The sequence below is a fragment of the Cervus canadensis genome, chromosome 7, assembly GCF_019320065.1.
Source record: "Cervus canadensis isolate Bull #8, Minnesota chromosome 7, ASM1932006v1, whole genome shotgun sequence".
NCBI lineage: Eukaryota > Metazoa > Chordata > Mammalia > Artiodactyla > Cervidae > Cervus > Cervus canadensis.
Genome location: NC_057392.1, coordinates 25056065 through 25061945, shown reverse-complemented (window position 1 = coordinate 25061945; position 5881 = coordinate 25056065). Strand labels below are relative to the sequence as shown.

Genomic DNA, 5881 nt, shown 5'->3' with positions numbered 1-5881 from the left:
CTCAAAACATACATAATTTTGCCTCCAGGGCACCAGCAAATACAATGAATAGAACTTCAGGGGCCACTTGAACAGGTGACTGAACATGGCAGGAATTAGCTTTGGGGATGTTTGAAATGAGGAAAGATGAATGAAAATGCTGGCTTTAGGCTGAAAGTGAAAGTCATGTCCGACTCTTTGCGACCCCGTGAACTATCCAATCCATGGAATTCTCCAGGTCAGAATACTGGAGCGGGTAGCCTTTCCCTTCTCCAAGGGATCTTCCCAACCCAGGGATTGGACCCAGGTCTTCCGCATTGCAGGCGGATTCTTTGGATTCTTTACTAGCTGAGCCACCAGAGAAGCCCTGGCTTTGGGCTGAGAAAATGCAAATAGAATTGCCAAACCTGGAAGGAGGAGCAAACTATTCTATACAAAACTTTGCAAGGGTGGGGCACATCTCTTCTCAGGGAGGGAGCCCAGGGTAGGCAATCCTTTAATTTTCTTAAGGTAGAGCTGAGATGCATTGTATTGTGGACCTAGGATTTTTCTTTTCCTGCTCCTTTTGCTCAGAAAAGACTATAAGAATCAAGACAATTGTATTACAGTGACACCATCCTCTGACTCCCGATCCTACGTGAGCTATTTTGAAGTCTTAAAAAGATGCCTCCTGGCAGAACAGACTGTACCTGGAGTGAAGGGCCTATAGAATTGCCAGAGGGCTGGAGGAGGGCACTCTAGGAAGGGTCATCTGGAGGACTCTAAGGGCAAATCCGGGCACTGGCCCTCCAGGGGAGCCACTACCTGGGACTGGAGGGGACTAGGAGGCCACCACTGGAACTGCGGAGTTAAAATATACACTGTCAGGGCATCAGAAAAATAAGGAGTAATGCCTGTGTGTATGGTGGACATGTGATAAGCCAAAAATAACATGTTAGAAGTGGGAATATCTGGGTGGTGTCTATATGGATATTCACTCTACAATACTTTCAACTCTTATGTATCCTTGAAAAGGATTAAATTAATTAAACAAAATAAACAAAATTTATAAATTTATAATTTAACTATAAATTAAATTTATAATGTAATTTAATTCATAATTAAACAAAATAAAACAAACAACAAACAAATTAAAAAAACAGACTTGTAGCATCTGTCTATAGCTGCTATGACTCTCAGTTCAGCTCAGGTCAGTTCAGTTGCTCAGTCGTGTCCAACTCTTTGCGACCCTGTGGACTGCAGCTCTCCAGTCCTCCCTGTCCATCACCAGCTTCCAGAGTTTACTCAAACTCATGTCCATTGAGTCGGTGATGCCATCCAACCAGCTCATCCTCTGTCAACCCCTTCTCCTCCTGCCTTCCATCTTTCCCAGCATCAGGGTTTTTTCAGATGAGTCAGTTCTTCGCATCAGGTGGCCACAGTATTGGAGTTTCAGCTTCAGCATCAGTCCTTCCAATGAACATTCAGGACTGATTTCCTTTAGGATGGACTGGTTGGATCTCCTCACAGTTCAAGGACCCTCAAAAATCTTCTCCAACCCCACAGTTCAAAAGCATCAATTCTTCAGCGCTCAGCTTTCTTTATAGTACAACTCTCACATCCAAACATGACTACTGGAAAAACCATAGCCTTGACTAGACAGACCTTTGTTGGCAAAGTAGTGTCTCTGTTTTTTAACATGTTGTCTAGGTTAGTCATAACTTTTCTCCCAAAAGAAAAGAAAAGCTGTGACTCTAACTGGCTCTTTAGATGGCTGAGGCTGGTGACTGGATACCGGAAGGGCGAGTCTGGCTCCCGCACAGACATACTTGCCCGGGCCGTGGAGCTGGAGCTGGAGCTGTGGGAGATCACCCTTCTTACCTGTCATCACCACATCTGCCATCAGCAATGTCCCACGTAGCAGAAAGATGGCCCCCGCCTCACCCTTGCTTGCCCTCTTTTCTGCAAATCTTGCAAGTGTGCTTTTAATTTGAAGAAGATCAGTTTGAGTCCTTAATTCAAGGAAATCTGAGAATCACAGCTGTTAGCTTCCTTAGTGTCTGCAGTTCAGGGATGCGCAGAAGAAAGTCATACTGAGTGAAGTTAAGTGGGACACAGAAAGAAAATTATATGACATCGCTTATATGTGGGATGTAAAAAAAAAAAAAAAACGTGGCACAAATGAACTTATCTGCAAAATAGAAATAGAGTCCCAGATGTAGGAAACAAGCTTACGATTACCTGCGGGGAAAGGGGGAGCAGGAATACATTGGGAGATTGGCACTGACATATACACACTACTCTATATAAAGTGGGTACCATATATAAATGGATAACCTGCTGTACAGCACAGGGAATTCTGCTTGGTACTCTGTAATGGCCTATATGGGGCTTCCCAGGTGGCTTAGTTGGTAAAGCGTCTGCCTGCAATGCAGGAGACCTGGGTTCGATCCCTGGGTTGGAAAGATCCCCTGGAGAAGGAAATGGCAACCCACTCCAGTACTCTTGCCTGGAAAACTCCATGGGCGGAGGAGCCTGGTAGGCTACATATAGTCCATGTGGTCGCAAAGAGTTGGACACGACTTAGCGACTTCGCCTTTCACTTTCTAATGACCTATATGGGGAAAGAATCCAACTATGCTTCAATCAAAATTTAAGAAGATAAAATATATACTTTAGAAGATGTGTATTTATATGTGCATATTAAGTACTTGCTCATAAAATAAAGATATTACAAAGCATAAAATAGAAAGTGGCTGTAAAGAATGCCGATGTAATGTATTCTCTTTATTCATTGCAATTTCATACTATATTGGATTGTTTTCTCTTTTTTATGACTATTATAAATGATGTACAATTTACATACATTAAAGTAAATGCATATAGTTGCATGGTTACCATACCAGTCACGTACAGAACGTATCCGTGACTTCAGAAAGTTTCTTCGTGCCACCCCTAGGAGTACTGCTCTGATTTCCAACCCAGTAAATTAATCTTGCTTGTTCTCTATCGCAGAGAAATAAGAAAAAGAAAAAAAGCCCACTAATATAAGCTGTCCAAGAATGCTGATAGCAATATTATTCATAACAACCCAAACTGGAAGCATTCTAAATGTCCATCAACAGGAAAATAAATAATCAAACTATGGTATATTTGTACAATGAAATACCATTCATTAATAAAAATGATAGAACTATTGCTGCATATAACGTGGATGCAGCTCAAACATAAATGAATTTTCTAATTATTGAAAGAAGTTTTGGTACATTTTAAGGCTGGGATAAGTTTCACTTTTGCTTTTTGCATTTCTATAGTGATTATTATCATTCCATATTAATGTTAAAAATTTAAATATAAAATGCAATAAGCCTTGGGATTGAAGTTAGCAGCTTTGTTGTAATATTAAAAAATTAAACATTTTATTGTTTTATATTTATAACTTTATATGTAAAATATAAGTTATTTATATTTTAAATATGAAAGTAAAATAATAGACATATTTATTTGGAAGTAGAGGGGATCAAAACATGGCACCCCAAAATATGTTGCTTTGGCATATTGATTTTTTTGAGCTGTAAGCAACTGAGAAACTGCTCTTCACCCTCACCTTTTCTGCCTAACAGCAGGACATAAATTTCCCATGAGAAAGGTGCCTTCCTGGTACCAGGAAGAAGAGAATGTTCTTATCATGGGAGATAGGACATTGAGACCAAGATGAGTTGGCTCATCATAAGCACAGACTGTACTCAACCCTCATCTTCCATTAGTTTCCCTCGTGTATTTCCTGGTCACGTTCCCACGGTGTATCACTCGTAAAAACCCACTCCCTTTCCTTTGCCTTGTCGCTTCCCAAATTTATCATCTTTGGTTAGGTTGTTCATAAGCTCCTGAGTCTCACCAGCTCTTTAGAGTTTTTTCTTCTTGCCTGTGATGACCCTGTGTCACATAGAAAGATGCTAATATCATATACACTTCATAGGCTTTTCTTTTGTGAATCTGTCTGCTGTTAGTTTAATGTGCATGTCCAGTCAGAAAACACAAGTGGATAGAGGAAAAGTTTTTCCTTCCCTACAGAAGCAAAGGAAGAATTTCAAGTTACTAATTGTTCTTCTAGGTACTTTGAGAAGTGGGGACGTATACAGAATAGGCCACTCATTTGGTCCCTGAACATGTTCACATTTCATTTTCAGAATAAATACACATTACATTTTGATTTGACTTCATAACTGTATTAGTTGGGATGCATTTGAAGCAATAGGAAGCTTACTAACAGAATTTCTCATAAGAACACATTACAAAAACTCCAGGAGTAGGAGGTCGCAAGTAGGTTTGCTGGCAAAACAATGACTCCAAATTCTAAACATTTTTCTTTTCCATTCTGACACCATTAGAGTGTGAGCAATGCCCCCCCTTTCACTCTTGCTCACAAGACGGCTGCCCATGCTCCAACCATTGAGTCCTCACACATCTGACAGTGTTCAGCCAGCAGGAGGAGCTGGCGCAAAAGGGCTTTCTCCTTTGCATGTCTTATTTGTCAGGGAGGGAAGAAAAATCTTTTCTGGAAATCCAGAAGAGATTTCTGATATCTCTTTGGTCAGAATAAAGTCAAGTGGCAACCACCAATCACCAGTTAAATCGATTGGAATTGTCACCATTCAGTTACACCAACTAAATCAACCAGAGTGACATATTGCTGCCTGAACAAAATCAGGGTCTGTAGGCTAGGAAGTGGCTCCCTGGGGCATTTCCAGTGTCTGGGTAGATCAATTATAGGTTCTTTCAATAAAACCCTGCCCCATCAATGCTTAGAGTGCAGACCTTTTATTCTGAAGAAATGGTAGATCAGAGAAAAAGGCGAGTTCTGGCTTAAATCACACACATTCTGTGTCTTTGAGCAAGGGCCTACATTGCTGAGAGTCAGTTTTCTTGTCTGTAAAATGGGAATAATAATGATCCCTGACATATAGGAGCTGGTGAGGAATACCAGAAATAGTATGTGGAAAGCACTTGGCATGGTATCTGGCACACATGATCTTTGCTTAATAAATAACAGGTATCATGACTCTCAGAAAGAGGAGATTGGACTTAAGCCATGGCTCATATCAGTAAGTCAGTTTGCACATTTCTGTAGTCATTCCCCTTACAGGACCTAGAGACTATGCATTTGAAGTCCTCATAGGGTTGCCGTGAGGCATAAACGGCATTCAGGCAAGTCTATATTTGGTATTTGGTGAATTCTATGTGGAGCCCCGCTGGGTATCAGGTTCGTTTCCTGACAGTTATGCGAAGTTGGTGGAGGTCATGCGGGGAAGGGGCACTCTTCCCTTCCCTCTCTGATGAACCCGGTTGGGTCCACCCTTATCTGCCAGCTCTGGGCTGCTCTGTGAATGTTTTCAGAAAAGTGGTGACGTTCTGGCCTTGAAAGCTGGGATCTCCGAAGGGAAGAGTAAACCACGGGAGTAAACTGCAGGCAAGGGATTAACGCTGGAATCTTCCAAAGCCCTAGGATGCTGTCTTCACAAGCTTTTGAGCTTTAATTCTGGATAATCTTGTGCCTTATAAATTGCGAGACTGGGTAGTGCTGTGATGGAGGTGGAGTTCATTTTCATTTTCTGGTTCTACATAATAAAGTAGAGAAAAAGCATGAGTTTATAGAAACATGAAAGAAAAATAAAGATGTTCCTGGTTCATAAAAATCAAACCACTGTCTCCTGAGGATATTAGGGGCCCACAGGTCAGATTTCTAATTCAAACTCAAAGTACTAAATAGACATTGTTTTGTTGTTTTAGTTGCGGAGCCGTGCCCTACTCTTTTGCAACCCCATGGACTGTAGCCCGCCAGGCTTCTCTGTCCATGGGATTTCCCAGAAAGAACACTGGAGTAGGTTGCCGTTGCCTTCTCCAGGGGATTTTCCCGATCCAG

The 5881-nt window shown here is 41.4% G+C and overlaps 1 non-coding gene across 1 annotated transcript; it reads left to right on the top strand.

Annotated features, from left to right (window-relative positions):
* The first annotated feature begins 2351 nt into the window (after nt 1-2351).
* TRNAC-GCA lies at nt 2352-2423 on the top strand. The gene has a single exon. It is a non-coding gene; the product is annotated as a tRNA-Cys (tRNA).
* Nucleotides 2424-5881: the final 3458 nt, after the last annotated feature.